The following is a 22,063-nucleotide window of genomic DNA, read 5'->3' as shown; positions in this document are numbered from 1 at the left end:
AAAGGTTTACTAAAACCAAAGGGAAGACTGTTGGTTGAAAACAGGTATTTATCCCCAGATCATCTTACCTTCCTAAATTAAGAATTTAGGAATTACTATGAAGTAATAATATGCTTGTAACTGGGTCATAAAACCTACCCCTTTCCCTGCAAAGGCAGCTGTGATAACAGAGCTGATTTTCCTTCCCATCTCTTACAGGCAACTGAAGGATTATGGAAAATCCTGTGATCTGTGTAAGCTCTGCTTTGTGGCTGGCCCAGCTGAGCTGGACTTTTTATGCAGTGTAATGTCTTGTGTGGGGAAATTCTGCAGTGCCTCTCTGCAGGCACAGCCAAACCACAGGGCACACCAGCCTTGCTCCTGCTTGTTTTGGAGTTTGGACCCCAGTACTCCCAGAACCCTGCTAAAATATCCCACTGGGTAACTATCCTGGGGCACTTCACCCAAGGCAAAGGCAACCTGCTTTGTAGAAAGCAAACTGCAAATATTTTATACCATGTCTTTTTAAATTGCTCGTTCTGCAGTTCAGCTTCTCTGCTGTTGTCCAGAGATGAGCATCCAGGACACCTCCTTTTAAATGCTTGGAAGCAAGTAGTGATCCCTTGGAGTTGTGATTACTCCTTCTGGGAAGGGAACCAAAGAGAAGCAGCACATCACAGCCCCCTTTCTAATATTCAGTGCACATGGATCATCTGTAACAGTCAGATGCTGTAAAGCCAGCGGTTGATTAGAGGGAAGAAACAGATCTAAATGAGCAAAGGAAGAGCAGTGATGATGGCAAGCTGGCATTCAGTGCTGGTCTTTCTTCAAACCAGACCTCTGCCAGTCCCAACCCTCCTCCTGTTTTCTGGGGCCAGTTACACTTACTGAAACGCAAATATCTTTATCTCACAGCTGTCAGATTGACCAGAGCATCTGAGTGGATACAGAAAACTCCTAAGAATTCTGTGGCTTGGGTTATAAAGCAGGCAAAAATGGCAATTGCTCAGTTCCCTGTAACATTTTGAAATCTTTGTTTTATACATTACTAAGCTATGCATGAGGCAATGATCAGTTCTGACTGAGAAAGGCTGGAATTTGTGTGTTCAGCTGTTACTTGTGATATAGGAAGGAAAACATCTGCATCAATTCAGTCACGTCTGTGAACAGCAGTTTAGATCAGACACTACAGAGTAGGCAGAACTTGTATCAAAAATCTGATGATTAGGACATATTTATGCAACATTTTTTATCTTTCAGTACATTTAAAAATATGACAAACAGCTAACAAACAAAAAGCAAGCGTTTTACATCTGCCCACAGGGGTAACCAGTTAGGGCTAAACCCAGAAATATCTGGGGTTTTTTACAGCTTAGTTATATGGGACATCACTTTTCCTGTGCATAGCAGTGCAGCAATCCAAAAACAAAAGGTCTTTTATGGACAAGCTACAGCCCCTTCAAAATAGTTCCCAACAGTTCTCCTGCCAAATGAGAAGGATTTTGCACCATATAACACAGTGTAATACACCTAACACACCCTGTGACGCACCAAGAAACTCCGTGTCACTAACAAAGTTACTGGAAGCGATGCTAACAGGGGTAGTTTTCTTTAAAAGTATTTTTTCAACCTGAATTATCTGGGTTGGTTTTTTTATCTGACCTGAAGAGGTGGTCTGAGAAGCCTCATTTGAATTCAGTCAGTCCAGCATGGAGGAAAATTTTCTTTATTAGAAGTGCTTGAATTAAGCATTAATTTTCTTTCTTCCTCTCCTAGAGACTTTATAACCACACCAAGCACTCCAACACTGTATTTACATACACCACCAGTTTCAATAAGACCCATTAAATCATCCACATCCATTGCATAAGCACTGAAATGCTTTGTAGGGCCATGATGAGCCCACACACAGCAAGTACAAACCAGGTCCTTTGATCTGAACCTACACGTCTCACACTTGGAGAGAGCAGGATTGAGGCTGCAGCCTGCTTTTCAGTGATAACTGACAGAATGAACTCCCCCACCCAAGAAACAAAGGGTATTTCTGCAGCTTGGCTTTGTCACTGCTGGGGTCTGGAGCAGATGTCCCCTCTGCATTCCTGCACGCTGATCAGCACCACTCCCCTCTGATGTCTGCAGCATGGGCTGCTCTTCCTTTTCCAGCTCTCCTGTGGTGATGAGCCAGAAGGTTACTTCACCTGCTGCACTGTATTATGATTTTCTTCATTCAGTTCTGTGCTGGAGAGATACAGTTTGTGACAGAGCCAGTGTGTTCCTTAGGGCAGTACAAGCCTACAGGGATGTACACTAGAAAAGTGTACATAATAAAACACCCTGAACAATCCTGACCTCACAAGCATCACCTAAGCACCGCAAATACTTAAATGAAAACTGTCAGATGAGAAAAACAGGGGTATATGTTCTGAATCTCTTCAGGCAAAACTCCAGCTGAGAAGCTCTTTTTTTCTATCAAACAAGACTCACAGGATCTGGGCTGTGTAGGGAAATTTGCCACAGCATCCTTTCATAGAAAGGAAAACCTTTTCCCCTCTGGCTGGACACCTCTAAACCCACACATCTATAGTAAAAGCTCTAAATACATTTTCAGCTTGCCCTTTTTCAGATCCACTTGGGAACAGCTCAGATTCACCATTTCCTTAAGTTAAACATTTTGCATCTGAAAGCTGCAGACATCAAAGGTCAGTTGTGGATTCTTATCAGCTTTACCAGAGTTTTCCATGGGAATCTCTCATTGGGGCACTGTATCGCCACCAAATAGGGTGGAGTTGCTCTGATTACTAATGCTCTCCTTAGCCCCATCTATATCTAATAGCAGGACACTGAGGGAGTTCCTGTCTGTCCTGGCCAGGAGCCAGAGAACTGAACCTCTGACATCCCACCAGGGAGCCAGAGCTGATGTACAGCCCTGCTAAACTAGGAAAGGACACAGCCTTTAACCTGCTCAGCCATCAGTAATGACAGAAGAATTCTGTTCTGTGCCAAAGTCAAGTGAAGCATCACTTTATTCTCTAGGCTTGCAATGCTGCCACTTGGGCTAGAAAACAGCACCAAATGGCAGTCAAGGGACACGTTTGGGTGTTACACCATGTGAACAACAAAGAGGGTCGAATGGCAGAGCTTCCCAAATCAGAGAAAAACCTCTATCAGCTGGCCTTTCACACTGAAGTGCTTCTGTTCCTGAATGAAGGTCTGTGACTTGTCTCTGAGAAATTCTGTTTATTATTTTTAAAACCAGGACTGAGAAACAAAGTTAAAATCATTTACACCACTAAGCAAAACCAGATTGTCCCAGTTCCACCTCCATGCTAGTGTTTATTCACAGCTTGGGTTATTTTGCTGGGAGGCACAAGAGACCCTGCACAAAGGAAGGGTTTTGTCCTGGACCCTGGTCCAGCCCCTGATAGCATTATCCCCAGGTATGAGAAGATGGGAGATTGAGGTTTTAGGTTCTGTTTCCAGAGCTGGGGAGGATCCTGCACATCCACATCCCTTCCCCAGTTAATAGCCTGTTCCCTGCTGTACTGAAATGAAATAATAAAGAACTGAGCAGCCTGCTGGGGACATCTCTAATAACGTGAGCCATCTGCACTCCTACAATGGGTGGTTCCTCCCACGTCACCACAGTGAAGGTTACTGGCAGGACACCCAGTCTACTTCAGGACTTGTTCCCAGAGCTTTCCTATCATCCCATCCTGAAGGGAATTGTACTTACACGCTCTGATTTTCTGCAAGCACCACCCTTCTGAAGCAGCATGTTGCAATGACACGTCAGAATTTGGCTAAGTTTCATATCAGTTACTACTTCTAAATTCACTTAAGGACAAATAAGTCACTGCTAGCAAACCTTCTTATTCTCTACTTCAAAGGTGTCTTTCATAGGATTATTTACTAGAGAGTATTTTTTTAAATGCAAGCTTTACAAAAAATAACTTTACAAAAAATGCAATGTCATTGAGGAGCCATTTTTGCTATTAACAGTTACCATGTGATTTACCAGCTACTGGGACACAAAATTAATATTCACTTTTCTGGAAAAGCTGGGGTTTGGCTCAACTACAACTCTGTAAAGCAGGAGGACTGCAGTGGTAATTCATCTTCTAGATTATCCAGATGAAAATGAATGAGGTTTTACTGGCAAAAGTTTAATGAAAGAAAAGTTATATTGCTACATAAGGTAATAAGCACTTGCCTGAGACAGGTTGGCACTGAAAAACAGCTGACACAGTGACTAGAGTGTATTGAGAACCGATTTAAACTACTCAGAAGTTCTGGAAGATTTCAAATTCTGGCCAGTTACTTGGAAAAATTGTTACTTTTTCTAAATGTAAGTTGGTAACAGAATCCCAGCCTGCTGCTGCAGAAGGAAAGTTCTGGTTTGTCAAAATCAAGACATAAAAGCTCAAAAACAATTTAATTACAATAGTCTTATAGTTCAATTCTGAGAAAACCTAAACAGTTCAAAAGAAGTGGAGCCAGGTTAAATCACATATTCCTGTGACAGTATCCATTTCCTAGAGCATAAAATGCTGGCATTTCTGCTCCCCCTGCTATAAATAGATATATAGAGATATAAGGACATATAGTATTTTTACACAACCAGCTACACCTGGAAATAAGGGCTACGTAGGAGGGTTCAGCCTCCTGGCACTCATCAGCTGGGCTCTGGCCCAGCTCTGACAAGGAAACAGCTCTGTGGTTATCCCAGTGGCCAAACTGCAAGCGTTGTTGTCCACATGTGGGTGTTTTTAAGGGCAGTCTGAAAGCAATTATAAACCCAGTCAAACAAGAAACCTGAGGTTAGATTGTCTTAATTTCATTTAAGACAATGATTGAAGCTCTGCTTTTCAGGCCATAGTAGACTGTCATAACATGTCAGTTAATTACATAAGTCCAGTTATTAAAGAAAAACAAACAAGTTTTCACTTTTATTTGAGCTGAAATATTTCCAAAGCCAGCAGTAAACAAAGTGTCTGTATTAAATAAATCTCAGGATAAATGTATTATTGGCACATGGATTAACTGGGCTGAATATTTCAAAACCCCATCTGTGCCTTTGCCCATGTAGATGCTCTCACCAGGCCACCAAAAAGTATTGTCTTATCACAAATCCTGCAGGGATATTTGTCTAAAAATGCCACCATTGCTCCTGCAGCCACTCAGCTTGCAGGGGAGAGGGATCTGTGTATTTTGTCTGCCAGCTGGAGGGTGGGCTCAGCCCTGTCTGTCTGACACACTGCCCTGGCTACCTTCACACCTCTAGGATTTTGGGCTGGAAGAGTGATTTTCCCTTCAGCAGCTGATGCAACCAGTTTAATTCAGCTTTAGTTCAGGTGCACAGAGTCTGCCTGAGCTCGCTGCTGTTGCCAGCCCGGTGCTCTGCTGGCTCAGCATTACCTGTGCACTTCCACAGGGAAATTATCCAGCAAGGACTGCAGTCAAGCCAAGACAAGCTCTCTTGGAAACATGGTGAAGGAGCTCATGGAAGGAAAGTGTCTCCTGAAATGTCAGAGGCTTGAGCTTTCGTGGAAAAACTGAAAAACTTGGAAGCAAGCCAGGTGCTCATCCTCTTCGGAAGCAGCCTTCCCACCCTTTCCCTCTCTAGAAAATCAGATGAAGCTTTGCAAAGCCTAAATCTTAAAAAAAACCCAAAAGTGATGAAATGAACATGTGCTACCACCTGCTGTCCATTATTTGGAAGAGCAGGGTCCCCAGCAGGGCCTGGTCTCTCCACAGCCCCAAGTCCCACTCTGGCCCCAGGACACTGAGAGCGGCTTCAGTCCATGTAGGCCCAGTCTTGGCAGGCTCAGGGGTACCACTTTCCGAAGAGAAAAGGCATTTTGTTGAATTTTCATGAACAAACAGCAGCATAGAGAAGAGAATTAGGAAATGAGGTCAAAGGGAATGTCAGAAAAGCGCCCAGGCCAGTGCAGTTTTTAGTGGTGTCAGATCCATGGGCAGACATAGAGGTACCAAGACAGAGAAAGCAGCATGACAGTTCCAGATATCCACGTCCTGGCTGCTCTCCTTGAGCCCCCCAGCACCCACTGGCACATCCCTGACAGGCAGCTGCTGTCACAAACAGCCATCAAGGCAAACGATTCACCCAATAAATATGGGTTTAAATAGACCAATTTCTGTACAGGTCACTTCACTTCCACACGTCCCCACCAGGGACTGGCAACTCAGATCTGAAGCAATAAATCACCTCGGGCTGGCAAGAATAACAGCCCAGAGCTCACGAACACAAAGAATGCATTTAATCCTTTTCTGTTGCTGTGGTGAGCAAACAGAGCGTGCCCGGTGCATTAGGCAGCTCTCTGTGTTAATGTATTACCTATAATTATTTGTAGAATAAAATGGAGACAGTGGAGTCAGTCCAGGAGCTCACCATTCACTGCAGCCAAAGGGCTCCCAAGAATCATCATCTTCCCAAAGTCTTGATAAAGAAAGAATAAAGGGAGTAAAAGGGTTTGGTTCAAATTGTTGCAAAAAGAGCAACATATATCCTGAACCCATGGTTACACATAAGATCTTACAGGGAAAAAGAAAAAGAAAAAAGAAAAAAAAACTCTGGTCACATCAAAAATCATCCTTTATCCTTCTCAAGCTGTGCAGAAGCTTCTCTTTTTACAAGGGTCCTGGGCACCAACATTACCTATCACAAAGTCTTTTTGCAATATGTCGCTGCTCCGTGGTGTCACCCATCCAAAACCCTCGAAACACCTCTACAGCTAATTAATCAAGCACATTGTTTTACAAAGATTAAACAAACTAATCCCTCACATGCAATGTAACACAGCTGAGCAGTAGACTTCAAACAGCAGCTCAGTGCAAAACACATCACAGACATGTCCTGAACAGCCAAAGCACTCAGCTGTGCTGGCAGAGTCCACATGTCAAACAATCCTGAATAAGAATTGGTAAGAAGTTGCCTTTTCCAAGGAAGTGTGTCAAAATTAGGTGTGGCTAAATTTAATTAATAAATGATTCAGATATAATAGCCTGATCAACTGCAACAGAAGGTTGGATTGCAGCAGATACTTCATCAGTAATTCCCCCAGACTTCCCCAGCCTGTTACAGATTGCTCTGAAAGGAAGCCCCGCCAGGTTGGTTTGGAAGGGATGATTTCCATAAGCCAGTGTACCCCAGTTTTATCTGAAACCGTTTCTGCACAGCCAGCATGCTGGAGCAATGGAATAAAAAGGCCAATGCAGCATCAGTAAAAGCAGAAAGGCAAAAGGTAATCAGAGAAAAAGCAAAAAGGCAAATAAATTTCTGTCAATCCAGACTTTACAAACATGTCAAGGTTTTTCTCTTACTTTCCATCTGCCATGAAGACAAGAAAGAAACATTCTATGGTGAAATAAAAATGAGCAAAGGAAGAAAACAACATGTGTGTTAAACCCATTTTTCCTAAGCCTTGATGGCATTTCTCTGCCACAGCACTCCACATCTCTCTGTAGGCTCGAGCCAGCGAGCGGATGCTGGGTTACTTCACTCTCATAGCATGAACTCGTACTCCTTGCTATTCTCAATCTGTCACATTCAACAATCACATGTGAAAATGACTCAGGCTGCCAGTTGTCTTCGTGTTGTGCTCGTTGAGCATTTGCCAGTTCCTCAGGAGTAGGCTTGATATTGAAAGCCACACTTTGGGAAACGTGATTTATCCTGAGCCTGCTGAATTAGGCTCAAACACTTCGATTTTTTTTTGTCTGACAAATTTTTGTCCTTTTTTTTAATCTTGCAGACCAACAATTCTGGACACAGAGGAAACAACAGCAGGTCAGATCAGTGGCTTGTACAACCTGGCATTTTGTCCCTTCCAGGAACATTAATTCAAAGTGCCTAATATTATGGAAGGAGTGGAAAAGACTTTAATGTACCACACCAGTCACCAGTTGTGAACATTAGACAAATTTTCTTTCTATCACCTGCAGTGATCACCTGGGAAGCAGGCAATGATTTTCACCCTTTTTCTGAGCAGAAGCTGTTCTGTGGTGCAGCCTTTTAGCTGGCATGGCTGCAGACACCGGGTCACCCCCCACCTTTGCAGCAGTGAGTACCCCGCGTTCCTCCAGCTCAGTGAGGTCTCCCAGTGCTTGGAAACAAAATTCTTCCAGTTTCATCTCCTCAGCCCCAATGCCTGCCTTCAAAGCCTTCAAAAGGAAATTAGAGCCCCAAGGTAGTGCAGCCTCCTCTGAGTGCAGGGGCATCCTGCCGTGAGCAGCTCACACACACGGATGTGCCCACACGACTTTGGGTGATCCTACTCCAGCATGTCCCAAAGAAATGGATCTGGCCTGACAGGTGGGGAGCAACCTAATGCATAGCTCCATGAGATGCTGAAAAGTTTTCATTTTTAATTATTTTGGCTGTGCTGGTGTTTGACCCAACACTATGTTCTCCCTTCTCTCTGCATACCTGATGTCCTAAGGAAAGTATTTTGTCAATTCAGATAATATAGAAATAGTCACAATTAACTACCAGCTAAATTTCTTCAGTCATTTTCTAATTTTTTTTGCAACCACCAATGAAAAAAAACCAACAAAAATAGTAGGCCTGTAATAGCCTCAAGATTAAAGTGTACTTTATAAATTCTCTGGTGGGCTTTAGCCTTCTTAGCCAAAATTCTTCAGATAAATAATAATCATTTCCTATACAAAACATTTAGCAATGAGGACATTCAACATCTTGGAAATGTGAAACACATTGCGTAAAGAAGACTATGTATAACTGTAATTGGAAATTTTATGAAGTTGCTCAATATTAAATAAGCAAAATTTGGGCCTAAGATTTGACACAGTAAATAATAATATTAAGGGATTGATTCCAAAAATCCTCGTGCAACCATTTTATTGTCATTCAAAGTAATTAATCTGACCTGCTGATTTATGAAAGGTAAACAATAAATCACTCATCCTGTCCCTCAAATATCAAACATAAGGCCATGGGGATAATAAACAAAGTTTGATACATTTTCTCATGATGTAGCAAATGGGCTTTTTCTTCAGGAAGCCTCTCCAGCGTCCCCCAATTACACAGATAGCTGTCTGAAAGCATACGGTTTGTGTAAAGCCTGTGTGTACCATATGCACGTATCACTTCACTTGCCACTGAAACAGTTGTGTCATGGGTGGAATGTGGCAACTCTACCCACACACAGTAATGTGATACACAGATGAAGATAGTGGAAAGCCGTGAAACTGCATGGAGAAATTTAAGTAGATTGAGTCCATCTTTACTTCAATGGGAATTAGATCAGGCCCCAAATGAGAATTTATGCATGACAGCTGGATTAACATATATATTTCCTGAAAGACAGTACCTTTATAAACTGAAGAGTTCCATAGTGTCACACTGGAGCATTAGTTCATTTTTTATTAAGAGAGAAACCATCATTTTGTAATTCACGGTAATTTCCTCTAGGACATAGGTCTCCTTAGTTATCTCTTTTGAGTCCTGATCCTACTTAATTTGCAAGGGATGAGACTGCAGCAGGGACAGCTTACTGTATATTTGAGTTATAGTCCTCATATATTCTGGTTCATGAGCAGGAAGCAGTGCAAGCACGAGAGACCCAATTAAATTAAAAGTTCAACACTCTTCCATTTCAGTGAATGGTCAGGCAACAAATGATTACAGTATTATTGCATTTTCTTACACAAGAAAAACTGCCCACCCTCTTTTTTATTTTTTAATAAGAACCCATGCCCAGTCAGCAGTGCCCTGCCTGCCTGATCCACGGTGTGAAATCCTGGCACTCCGGAAGGCTGGAGCTTCCCACCCATCGCATGAAACTCCATCAGACATGCAGTGCCACGGCAGGGGGAAGCTTGACAATGCGGGAGCACAGATGGGATCAGCTTGCAAGTAAATATGTTTCTGTTGCTAGAGAAAAGCTTAGAAAGCGACGATGAATAAAGATGAAAAATAAGATGCTGACAGAGGAAGGGCAAAAAGCCGCCAAAATGGGTACAAAGGGAAGAGGATATCGTAGAAAACACCAAAGATCTAGACGGGTAGTTTGAACACTGGCTTTCCACTAAAGAGAACCCTTCCATCTTACACCAACAACGTCTTTATTTGGCATTTAACCTCTCAGCTGTGACTCCATAACTGGGCATTCAGGTATTTCATAGCAATTTGCTCTATTCACCCACATACATAAAAGCTTTTGCTGTTAAAGTCAAAGCCTTGTGCTCTTTTTGCAGAGCTCTGAATAAAACTAAGAGCTCTGCCTATCTAATAAATGCAGGCAGGTGATACCATTAACATTTTCATATTATTAACTTAGTTCTAATATGAAAAGATGGATATCTTCTTGGAGAAAGGTGACCAAGAGTTGGAGAGGTGATTCTAGGAACAAAAACGTGCAAGAATCAGTCTGTGTCTGAAAAATGGCAATGAGGTAAACAACATCATGGTTCATAAATCCAGCTTCTTAACAGCCTTCAGATTTTAATATTTGATTAGGACAAGTAAGAATTATGTCATTCTTAGATCTGTTACTTCACTGCTACAGTATAGCACAAATGTACACACTTGGAAGTATTAATGACTCAGTGCTCCACAGACCTGCGTGCTTGAGAGCAAGATTCAATGCACATTTTAAACTGCTGCAATCCTGACAGTTTATCAAATATCTAAATAATTTTAAGAGTCATCTAAACATAGTACACAAGCACCTCAGGTGGTGATAGGCAGAATTATATAGTAATATCCATAACTGGCAAAAAAAGAGTTAGGAACTATTCTCACTGTGGAAGTCTTCCTACTAAAATGCAGATATTTTTAGTCAGAAAGCTTTTGATCATATTCAGTTTCTTTCAAAGTACTTATTCCACTTTTGTCTAGCAATGCATATTACAGTAATTCTAAGGCCGCAAAGCCCTTACCTACAAATTGTGCCATCCCAGGATTAAAATTCCTGAATTCATCTCCATTGTGGATATGCATAAGGGGAGACTTCAATTACCTTTTTACATACAGGTCTTCCGGAAAGTACTGAACTCCATTCCATGCAGAGGAAAGCAGGAATATTAATTGCCTCAATGCTTTTCGTATGGAGCTTTCACTGTAGTTTTAATGCTCAATAAACATCAAAGATTTATCTTTACTATCCAGCTGTGAAAGAAGATGCTCTTACACTCACTCAGTAGATGGAGAACAGGCCATAAAACTTAAGGCTGAAATCATTAAAAATGCAATGATTTCAGAAGCACAATATGAGTGCTCCAAGTCTTCATTTTTCAGACTACCTGTCATTTTAGGCATATGCCATGTTCAGAGCAGCTATCCCACTGATCTCAACAGCCATGGAAGCCATCCTGCAGCTCAGATCCCTGTATCTATACCCACACAGACTGAAAATGCAGACCATAATTAGGCTCTGCCCTCCTACTTGGGATCCCTCTCCATCTCCCAGTTACTCCTTCCTTCCTCCTCGTTATCTCCCCTGCTTTACCATAACTGTGCTCTCCTCCCCAGTTCCTTTCCTGACTCCAGTCACATCGCTTTTGTCACATTTCCTGGGCACAGAAAGTGAGGGACTGGATAGGACCGAACCTTTCTTTGGTCACCTCTTCTGTAACCCCAGGCACAGGAGGTCCCACAAGCCACGACCCCTCTGTGCCTGCTCTCCCTCAGGATGGGGTGGTGCGTGAGCCGTGCAGGATGAAGGACATCCTTCACTACAAAGAACTTAGAAGTCAAACAAGCCTCTGCTGTGCTAGATATTTCAAGAGTATATCTTCACCAAAATTAGCAATTTAAATAAAGCAAAAAAGTACCATTGCTCAGCCACAAAGACAACTTTCTACCACAAGTTTCACATCCCTCTGCCAGTGCACAGAGGCACAAGAACCTCGAACCAGCTGTAAGTGTTGGTCAAATGGACCAACTGAGGCCTCCCAGGCACACTCCCAGCTCCAGCCTCGGATGTGCACATTCAGAGAGGAGATGGTGAGGGCTACTGAGATTTTTTAAACCACTCACAGCAAATACTTCTATCTCCAAGTGTAAGGTGAGAAATGTAGGATATTCACTTTCATAGTGTGGGACACGCAATTGTGTGGGATGGGAGATTAGCTGAAGGCTTATTCCATAGCACAAAAAGGCATTTTTGGTTTAGAGTTAATGAATGAAAACTTACCCTCAGAGTACAGTACATCAATGTTGTGTTTTAAACAGTGACTAACTCCTGCCTAACCTGGTTGTCTTTCACAGCACTACTGTCCCAAACTCAGGACAACAGCACTCAGTGTGATGTGGGAGCTCCTGAGATGTATGGAACTGTCATGGGCAGGTAAAAGATTAACAGAAAGGGCTCTCTTTTGATTGATGAATCTGTGACCTTGAGCAACCGGAGCACTTGCACCAAGTATATCTGCCATGTGAGACAGACAAAATGAAAGAGGATCATGTTACACTCTCAGATCTCATTAAGCACCCAGACCAGAAACACCGATACTGGCACTGGCCATCTGCTCTGCTGTTTGCCTGGTTACAGGTCTGATAACACTTTCAGAGAGCAAAAGTTAATCAGATGTACAGATGAGCAACAGCACTGCTGCACAGGAAAGCCAGTGGAACATAACAGTTTCTAAAAAAAAAAACCCCACATACCTGTTTTTATTTCATTCTGCTCTTTCAAACCACAAAAGCTGCCAGTTAAAAAAAAAATGTTGAGATAAAAAGCTGTAACTTTAAGCTCTTCAAATATTGCTGGTTTTTTATTAATAAACTGTAAAGTCATAATAAAGCTCACTAACTTGAAATCTGCCAAATTGCTGCGATCTCTTGTTAATCTATATAATAAAGCAAAACGGCAGAATTATTTTTAATTGCTTTTAAATTATTTTCTGTAATGTTCTCATTTGCTTAGCTCGGTTATTTGAGAATTACAGTATTTTCTGCCATTTGTTCTCCACTTGCAGCATTGAAGGCCTTTGTGAGTAGACCTTTCCATGTTTAATGTAATATTACCCCAGCATCCGTCCCTGAGGAATGAAGGCTCCTTGCAAGCATTTTTTGAGATACTTATGATCAACTGAATTTTCTTTGCTAAGCAGCAATTCCTGGAAAATCCTGCAATGAATTCAAAGACTTTCCTACTGCTTTTGGAGAATTAGCTCTGGGCAAAACGATACAGTCTATTGAGGCCATATCTGACCCAGAAAGTATTAACTGAAGAATGTGTAGGACATCTGCTTATCGGAAAGAAAAGACATGCAGTGCAGGAGAATGACATGTAGAGCTACTCGAGTTAGTTCTGAATGACTGTCAGCTCTCCAGAGCCAGCCAACACGGGGAAGCAGATACGGCATTCTGCCGCAGCCCGTGCACATCCGTAATGGAGCAGGCTCGGATATCTTAGCACAGGACTGCACCATGTGGGGAGGAGATAGTTTATCATCCAAGAGCATTTCAGATATATGATATGATAAGGCTGAACAGAAATCTGAAGTATAGCAGGATTATTTCCAGCCGAGTGTCAGCCTTTCTAGGGAGGACATTCTGTGAGCAGGTTTGGTCCGCAGCATGCCAAGGTCATGTTTTTCAAAGTATTTGCCTCGATGGATGGCAGTGGTGTTCCTCAGAAACTGGACCTGGTACCATCCTCTTTCACATTATGTTAAAAGAGAATGCCTCGCTGCACAACAGTTGTAAGTGCCATTTATTTCCAGATACATATCCAGTTATACCTAAATGGAGGCCTCAATTCCTATTCAGCTTTCCTGGATCAGAAACAGGGTTCTGTATCTGGGACAGTGTCTTTGTCTTCACTACTCCCTTGGATGAAGTGGTGCGTACCAAGTGCTCATTTGCTGCAGCATCATCAATGCTTCAGCATTTCAACTCTCTGAAAAACGGACAAAATCTTTAATTTGGAAGTCATTATTTAGGAGCTTTGCTAATATTACACCATGGATGGCACTTCCCCACCATCATTTCACTTGGCATCGCTCATCATAAACTCTTGCTGTACAGCAACAGTAGTAATAACATTTAATAAGAATGTACTTAATTTTTCTAAATATCTTGGTTTGCACCCAATAATCAGTTCATGAAGAAAATGATGTTAGCTGCAATCTGAATTTCAGAAAGGTGCTGCTGGTGATACTGGGGGACATTTCACAGTAAATATTGTTCCTGAGCATGTCACAGTGAAGGATCCGAGGGACTGGTTTACCATTAAAGACACGGACATAGAAGAAATGTTCTGTTTTCAAGAAGGTGTCCGGCCTATCACCTGCACCATATCTGAGCTCATCCGCTTCAAGGCTGAGTTCCCCACTTGGGCTCTTGCAGGCGAATTTAAAAGTTCTTTTCCAAACAAGTAACTATTCCCATTCTCCTTCCTTGGGCTCCTGCTAGGAACCCCTTCCCTGCCACAGACCATTTACACGGCTTTCGAGCCTTACACCGCAGCCACTGGTTACTTTCCCCCACTTTTCCCCCCGCCGCGTTCCTGCGGCCGTACCCCCAAACAGGCTCCAAACTCCTCCCTGCGCATCCCCCCGCGGCCCCCCCGGCCCTGCCGCCCCCTCCCCGGCTCCCTCCGCGGCCGCGGAGCGTGCGCGCAGTGCGGGCGGCCTGGGCAGGTGGGGCGGAGATCGGAGCGGAGCGGAGCGGAGGAGGAGGAGGAGAGGAAGGAGGAGGAGGAGGAGAAGGAGGCGGAGGAGGAGGAGGGGGGCCGGCCCGCCCGCAGCCGCCGCCGCCGCCAGCGCCGCCATGATGCTTGTTTGCTTTCAATGAGTGTGAGGAGGAGGCGGGGGGGAGCCGCTCTCCCGTCCGGCCCGCGGCAGGAAACAAAGAGCCAGGCAGGCGGCGGAGCGAGGGCGGCGGGGGGACGGGGATGCTGCAGCCACAGGTAGGGGCGGCCCCGGCGCCCGACCCGGAGCGGGGGGCTCTGCCCGGGGGGGGCAGCGCTGCGGGGGGAGTGCGCTGAGGAAGGGGGGGGGGACCGGCGGTAGCTCGGCCAGGGGGGACCCCCGGGCTCGGCGGGGAGCAGCCCCCGCGCCGCGTCGTTTGGAGGTGTCAGGGGGGGCCGAGGCCCCTCTGGGCGCGGGGGGATTCCGGGGGGGCTGTGCTGGGCCTGGGCAGCCGCTGCTGCGGGGACGGCCGGGAGAGGCTCCGCGCCCGGGGAGGCGGCGGGGAACGGCGGCTTTCGGAGCGGGGGCGGCGGGGAGGGGGCTCCGCACCCCCGGGCCGAGCCCCGCGAGCGCCCACCGGCGAGCGGGAGGCAGGGAAGGAGGCTGGGAGGAAGCCGGGCCGGGCGGCGCCGCGCAGGAGCCCGGCTCTGTTTGCATCGGAGAGACAATTAAGATAAATTAGTATAATGGCATCTGGAAGCCTGAAGTTGTTGTGTATTTTCGGTTTGTTGTTTTTGTTCGGTTTCGGTTGGTTTTTTTTTTTTCGTTGTTGTTGTTATTATTGGTGCTGGTAGGTTTTGTTGTCTTTGTTGTTTTTTTTAATTTTTTTTTTTCCTCACCGTGCAATTTGAGTTTAAAATAATTAAACAAAAGGCCGAGGGAAATGACATCAATCGGGGGAATTGCCCGTCCACCTTCCGCGCACGGCGCCCCGCGCCTCTGCCTCCCCGGAGGCCGATCCGCCTGGCTGGGCGCGCACCGAGGGGCGGCAGCGCTGCCTGTCAGCGGAGCGCTTCGCCTGCTCCGGAAGGAGCCGCGGCAGCCGCCCGCCCCCCCGTCCCTCCCCGCCCCGCCGGCAGCGGGAGCCGCGGCCGCGCTGGCGCCGGGGCCGGAGCGCCGCTCGCTCGTTCCGGCGGAGGGAGCGGCGGGGCGGGCGAGGGCCCTGAGTGGCAGCGGCGGCGGCCAATGAGGGGCCGCGGGGGCCGTGAGTGGCAGCGGCGGCGGCCAATGGGGAGGCGCGGGGGGCGGGCGCGGGAGGCCGCGGGACAGGCGCATGCAGGGATAAACAGAGGGAATTGGGGCGGGGGGCGCCGGGGCTGGGATCGGGGTTGTAGCGGTCCGTCCGTCGTTCCGTGTCCGAACGGGGTCGCTGCCTCGACTGGGGCACGGGGAATGAGCGCCTGCGCTGCCTGCGGAACCGCATCGTGCGGGGGAGCGGGCGGTGGGCAGCTCCCGCACCCCCCGCTCCGTCTTGGGGCTCACAGGACAGGCTTTCCTCCTCCAGAATTTTATGGAGAGCTATAAGCCTGGGATTAGACAAGGCTTAAAAAAGGAGATACTTAATGCACCTGTCTCTGTCTTGGTATCTATGGTGAACACATATTTTATCAGCAATTTTTCCACGAACATTAAAAATTCATAGGAAACCTACTAGGTTGTAGTCCTAGGTTGGACTCGATGATCTTAGAGATCTTCTCCAACCTGATTCTGTGCTGCTTTGCTTTGTGTAGTATAAGAAGTATATTCAAAACAAATGCAGTAAGCTGAAGGTTTTGTTGGTTTTTAGTTTTAGTTTATTTTGTTTTTTTGTTTGTTTGTTTTTTAATACAGCCATCTGTATTTCCACAAATGCATAGCAAATTGTATTACTGAAAATAGAACTTCATGGATGGGTATTTGCTTTGTAACTAGAGTTGCAGATTGCCTGTTTTTTCATTTGATTTCTGGGGCTTTTTTTCATAATCTAGATTTCGCCATAGTGGGTAACTAATTCAAAATCCGAGGGATTAAGAAATACCTGTGGTATTTGTCTGGCTTAAATACAAAGATGTGCAAGTGTTGACTGGTAATTGTATTGTATCTTGCATTTTTTTTCATTCTAGAGCAGGTCTCGTAATTGGGAATTTATCAACATTTCCACTGGGGTAATTTTACAGGATTATCCGCCCTCTGTTCTTCCTGCTGGTTCATCTGGACTCTGTGGAGTTTGCTGCTAGCAATGGAGCCTTCTGTGGGGGTTTATTCATGCTATTACTGAAATGGAGCCCTTCGCATTTGGATTAACTCTTTGTTCACTTTTCACCTGAATCACTTGGATCAGCCCATGTTTAAAAAGGATCCTGCCATGCATCTCTTTTCTGTTTGCATTCTGAAGTTGAACTCTGAATACAGTCTCATGTTCAGGCTGTTTATTGTGCTTGAATTTTAGAGGAAGAACTGAAATACAAAGATAGATGAAACTGTAATACTGCCTGGGCAGGTAAATACATCTGACATTTTATACATGAAGACTTGAAAACATGTTATGAAGGGTCACAAACTGAATGACCACAGTACCTTTTCAAGATAGGGCTGTACTAGATACTAGGAAGACCTTTTAACCAAGTGCAATGTTTGTGATGGAAACCGCTGTCTTTAAAATGGTTGCAAGACTGAGCAAACTAAAAATTCTTTCCCAAAATATGAACAAAAGAATCTATGTTTGAAATCATGGCTGCATAAACAAAAATGGTTCTTTTAATCTATTACCAAAAATACTTAAATATCAGTGTTTGTAGTGCACTGTGCCATACTGTTTGGTTCACCACCATGCCAGGAGTCCATGTGGTGAACCAGAATTCTTCCATCTACTTGTGCAGTCCCTGTTGCAGAGGCCCTGGTTCTGCTTGCTAACAGACTGTTGAGTTTTAAATTATTATTACTTGGTTTTGTCATGTTCTTTTGGCTGTACACTAGTGTGTGTGCAGTTTGACTGTTATATCCTAGTCTCAAATGGGGCCACATTAGGCAAAAGATGCTACACAGAATCTTTAGGAATGAGGATGCCTTTCAGTCTTCAGAACTGAAGGGATGTACAAGAATTGACACTTACTTCTGTAGGGGTTTTATTTTCAGGAAATACATATAGTATTGAAAGATTACAGTTGTATATGGTGAGCTTTAAGAAGCTGCTGGTGACCTTAAAACACCACAAGAATATTCACAACAGTCCCAACCAACCACCAGATTTTAGTCCTGGTTGCATGAGGCACAGGTTGACCCATGCCCAGTTGCATACAAAGTGTATAGGGTTTTCAATCTGTATATTGAGGCTTTACACTACTTCCCATGTCAAAATACTGACATTACTGATTCCAGTCTAAATTTAGCCTTCTCCATGGTGTATTTTTGAAAGCTTTATGCATAAATTGCTCAAACTGAGTCACTACAGGGTTTAATCTGTTTTGTTCCTTCTAAAGTGTTTGTGCTTCACATTTGGAAGTGTGATTATTGTACAATACCCTGCAAGATTATTAGTATTGTGTTAAGTGACATAATTTATGTTCTTACATTTAAATTGGGTTGTACAAGTCCACTCAACAAGGCAGTCTTGGCATAAGCTTGGGGACCTGCACTCACAGTTTCTACATGGAGCAATTTCTGCAGCTGACGTCTCAAACAAGAGTTTACAAACGCTTAGGCAGGTCCCAAAGAAAAACCTGTTTAAATGCTTAACATGTACTTTTAGCTGCTAATTGCACTTCCAAGATGGTGCTTGTTTAAAAAAAAAAAAAAGATTGGCAACAACTCAATTTTTCCTTTTGTAAGACTGCAACATGAATCCTTTCATTAATGCCTTGGAGGCCTTTTTTCTAGTGTATGAATCAAGGAGGGACTAGGAGCAGTAAATATATGCAGTTGTTTATTTTAGAACTAAAATACTTGCTGTTAGGATTCCAGTTTGTGCTACAAGGGAGATCTGCAGGTAGAGATTGATTTGACTTTAGTTTTTTTTTGACTTGGAATGCTGTTGTTATGTGGAGGCTGCCAACTCGATGTTGTGATCACTGCCTGGATATTTGGATGGCTCTCTTGTGCATTTTAGTTCATGTTCCTGGTATGTAGCCTTTATTCTGCAAGTGAAGGGGGCTCCTTACCTGAAGACCTTCCTAAAGTTTTTGTTCCATTTTATAATCTCCAAAGCATCCTGTGAGCTTCCCCCTTTCCTTAGCAAGGCAGCAGTTTTAGTTGGAAGACTGGAGTTTTCCAGAATATGCTGAAGCAATTTGAGTGATGGATACTGTCATGAGGGTGCAGCATCTTGCCATGGTTAGGAGACCAGGCATATACAATAATGTCATATCCTGCATGTTACAAATAATATGCAGCTTTATTGCTTGAGCTATTTTGGAGTTTATTGATGGGTGAGATGTAGATCCTGCACATTGATCTGACCTAAATGCTTCTCCTCAAAAGTATCTCTGTGCATAGATCAGTTTGCAAAGTCAGGGATCAGGAAAAAACTTGCTTCAGAGACAGAATCTTTCATGTGATTTTTGCAACAAAGGCCATGTTTAGCCAAGACGTACAAAGACGGAAGGCTTGAAACTAAACTAAAACACCATCAGGATTGGCTGTCAACCATCTGATGTGTATCACCCGTCAGAGCAAGGAAATGGCATCATAATGGCTGAATATAAAAAGTATTGAGAAATTTTATGCCACACTCTGACCATTAATACTTTTAAATGTTGTTTTAAAAAAGTTTTAACAATTGCTCACCCAACAGAGGAGTTTTGTGTGACAAAGCAAAGGTCCTGTGGATTAAGAGAAATTTCAGTGCATCATTAATCACAATTCATCCGCAGAGTATTTTCAGGAATGAGAGCTTTTAGTAACAAGTAATTAGTGTGAAGAATAATTAAAACTAGTAAGGAATCCTGTTTTGATGAGGAACATGATGAAAGATCCACCTCTGGAGATTTGCAATGGCCAGTCATGGCATAGGTGCTTACTGTATAGGGAACAGTGGACTAGATCACCTCTTGGTTTCTTCTGATGTACATCAGGATTTCTCTCTGGTAGCAGAATTTGGAAAGCTGCTACTTTGGTTGCTCATTAAATCCACATCATCCATGTCAGTACAACTGTAGTCAGAGTAATGCTCAAAAACAGTCAGTGACATGGCTGAGCAGTGATACTTGGTTATTAAAAAAACCTGCCAACCCCCACAACCTCTAAACCCCATTTCTTAGCTGATTTTTGGTTTTCAGTATTGTCTCACAAACAGCTGCATCAACACAACTGAAAGAGGTGATACAGTGGAATACGGGGACAGGAAAGAGGTCCTGAGTTGGCTTTGCTGCACAAGAGCATGGTTGTGGAAAAACAATTTCAGGCTTGTTGGTTAAATTTGAAGTAAAACCAATCTCTGAATAATTTGCTTGCTGTCAGGATGTGGCTAGGTGGGTAAAGCATCAGCTGTGCAATGGTTCTGTAACATCCTGACCTTCAGTTAGTTTAGCAGCTCTAATACTGACATGCATTTAGGTATCTAGAAATGGTGTTCTAGGAAGGCAGAGATTTTTGGGTTTAGATACTGACATCTCTTGTCAAGCTCAAGTTCAGTTCTATAGCAGGAATGCTGAAAATGAGCTCATGGCCAAACTTCATTTAAAGTAGCTGAGTTCTCTCTTACTCCTTAGTTCTGTTGTAAGACTAAGAAATAATGTTTTGTGTGGTGACTTTTGGTTTTCCCCCATGAAACAACCTAAGTGTGGTAAGCATTCTGCAGACACATAAAGGAAAACGTGGTAAGGAACTTGTTGGTGCATGTGCCAGTATTTAGAATTATTTAGCTTACTGAGTCGGACCAAGATAAGAAATTTCACACTAGGTCCCCTAAACAAGAATCAATGTTCCATATATTGTGAACAATCATAACTAGTCAAATATGATTTGATGCAACTAGTGGAGTGGGAGTTGTATTATATTAATGTTTTGGAGTGTAAGACTATTCTCAGCTTTCTAGAGACATTTGTAGGTGAAGCTTTTAAGCCTTGGTCTTTCTGCCTACGTTTATAAAACCTGAAGCTAAATGTTATACAACACAACTCTTCCTTTCTAAAGCTGGTCTTTTAGGTTCCATCTGACTTGTACAGTATACAATTCTGTAATGCAATGCAATTTATTTAAATTCTTAAAGTAATTAGTGAACCTGACATCTCTTTAATATATGGGAGTTTCAGAACACACTAACAGAATGTGCAAAAAGCTGAAGGCTGTGTAGTACTCATTAACTAGCCAATGTGGTTCCCAGGGTACCAGTTAAGGTCAGTCTTTGCTTTGCAATTTGGTTTTGTGTTAGTGCTTGTTTTGTATACAGCAGCCTTTTACTATAGTCATAATTAGATACAATTTCTGATAATTAAGAACTGTTCTAATCATCTGGACCATGTTTGCAACACTGAGAACATTTGGACATCGTATTTGTAATGATTATATGTTGTGCAGGGTAAGGAGTGGGGAGGGTTTTTTATCATGAGCCTGATAAAACAGGTCTCTCTTGGAGGTCTGTCTAGAAGATGGAGCTGTCAAGGACCTCTGTCCCCAGTTGTGCCTTTTGTACTCTGACCATTTTAGAGTTCTCTTCTGAACCTAAACTAGTCTTCATAGCAGCTGAACATGGAAGTGGCAATTGCTTCTTTGCATTAGTGAAATGATGGTAAGCAAGTTTTTCACACTATGCAAGGTTTAGAGGATTCCATGTACACCATTGAAATACAGGGCTGCACATTGCTTATCTGGGGGAAGTCATAATAGGCAGGGGTTGGGAAGAAAAAGTATAAGTTGGGAAAATGACATCCTCCCTATGCCTGCCACTGCCAGCTGGAACCAGGCAGTTTGCATTTCTATAAACAAGTAGTTATGAAGGACAAATAAATCTTAATTAAATTTAAAGTACCTGCAGGTCAAAATTTAATATGCCCTTCTTAAAAATAGGAAATGACTGAGTTCTGAACTTAACAAAATTTAAAGCCTGTTCTAGTCAGTGCTCTTTAGTCTAATGGAGCCTTCCTGATTTGAAGACAGCAAGTAAATCCTTTGACATTTATGGCCTAGTTTATCTGAACCAGGATGCTTTGCTTGAGTTTCTGGAGGGTTATGTTTCATTTTAGTCAGCTTTGGCTAGATTAAGGGGTTTGCTGAACTTTAACAGCTTTATAGATTTTTAAAAGAATATTAAAGCATTTGTCAGCTTCTGAGTTTTCTCTAGTAGAACTTACATATGCAAATTCAAATAACTCATCTGATTAGAAATATTCCAGATACACTTACATGAATGAATGGATACCGACTTAATCAGTATCTTGAATTTATTATTATACATGTTCACATGCATGTTCACATCCCACAGCATTATCTT

General features: G+C 43.4%; 1 protein-coding gene across 8 annotated transcripts in view; it reads left to right on the top strand.

Moving 5' to 3' along the window:
* Positions 1 to 14,581: 14,581 nt before the first annotated feature.
* The window catches only part of CNOT6 (CCR4-NOT transcription complex subunit 6), a 32,982-nt gene continuing 25,500 nt past the window's right edge, over positions 14,582 to 22,063 (top strand). Inside the window, exons 1-2 of one of the 8 annotated variants that reach the window (XM_086852302.1) lie at positions 14,688 to 14,876; positions 16,761 to 17,137. The gene's annotated coding sequence lies outside the window, so the exon portion shown is untranslated. Of the gene's footprint in view, positions 14,877 to 15,961; positions 16,250 to 16,760; positions 17,138 to 22,063 lie in introns of those variants that run through there. The other 7 variants (XM_086852295.1, XM_086852298.1, XM_086852297.1 and 4 more) reach the window with 7 other exon arrangements.

This window comes from Cyanistes caeruleus, chromosome 15 (genome assembly GCF_971803275.1).
Source record: "Cyanistes caeruleus chromosome 15, bCyaCae1.hap1.1, whole genome shotgun sequence".
NCBI lineage: Eukaryota > Metazoa > Chordata > Aves > Passeriformes > Paridae > Cyanistes > Cyanistes caeruleus.
The sequence above is the reverse complement of the archived record's forward strand: the minus strand, read 5'-3'. Positions and strand labels throughout refer to the sequence as shown.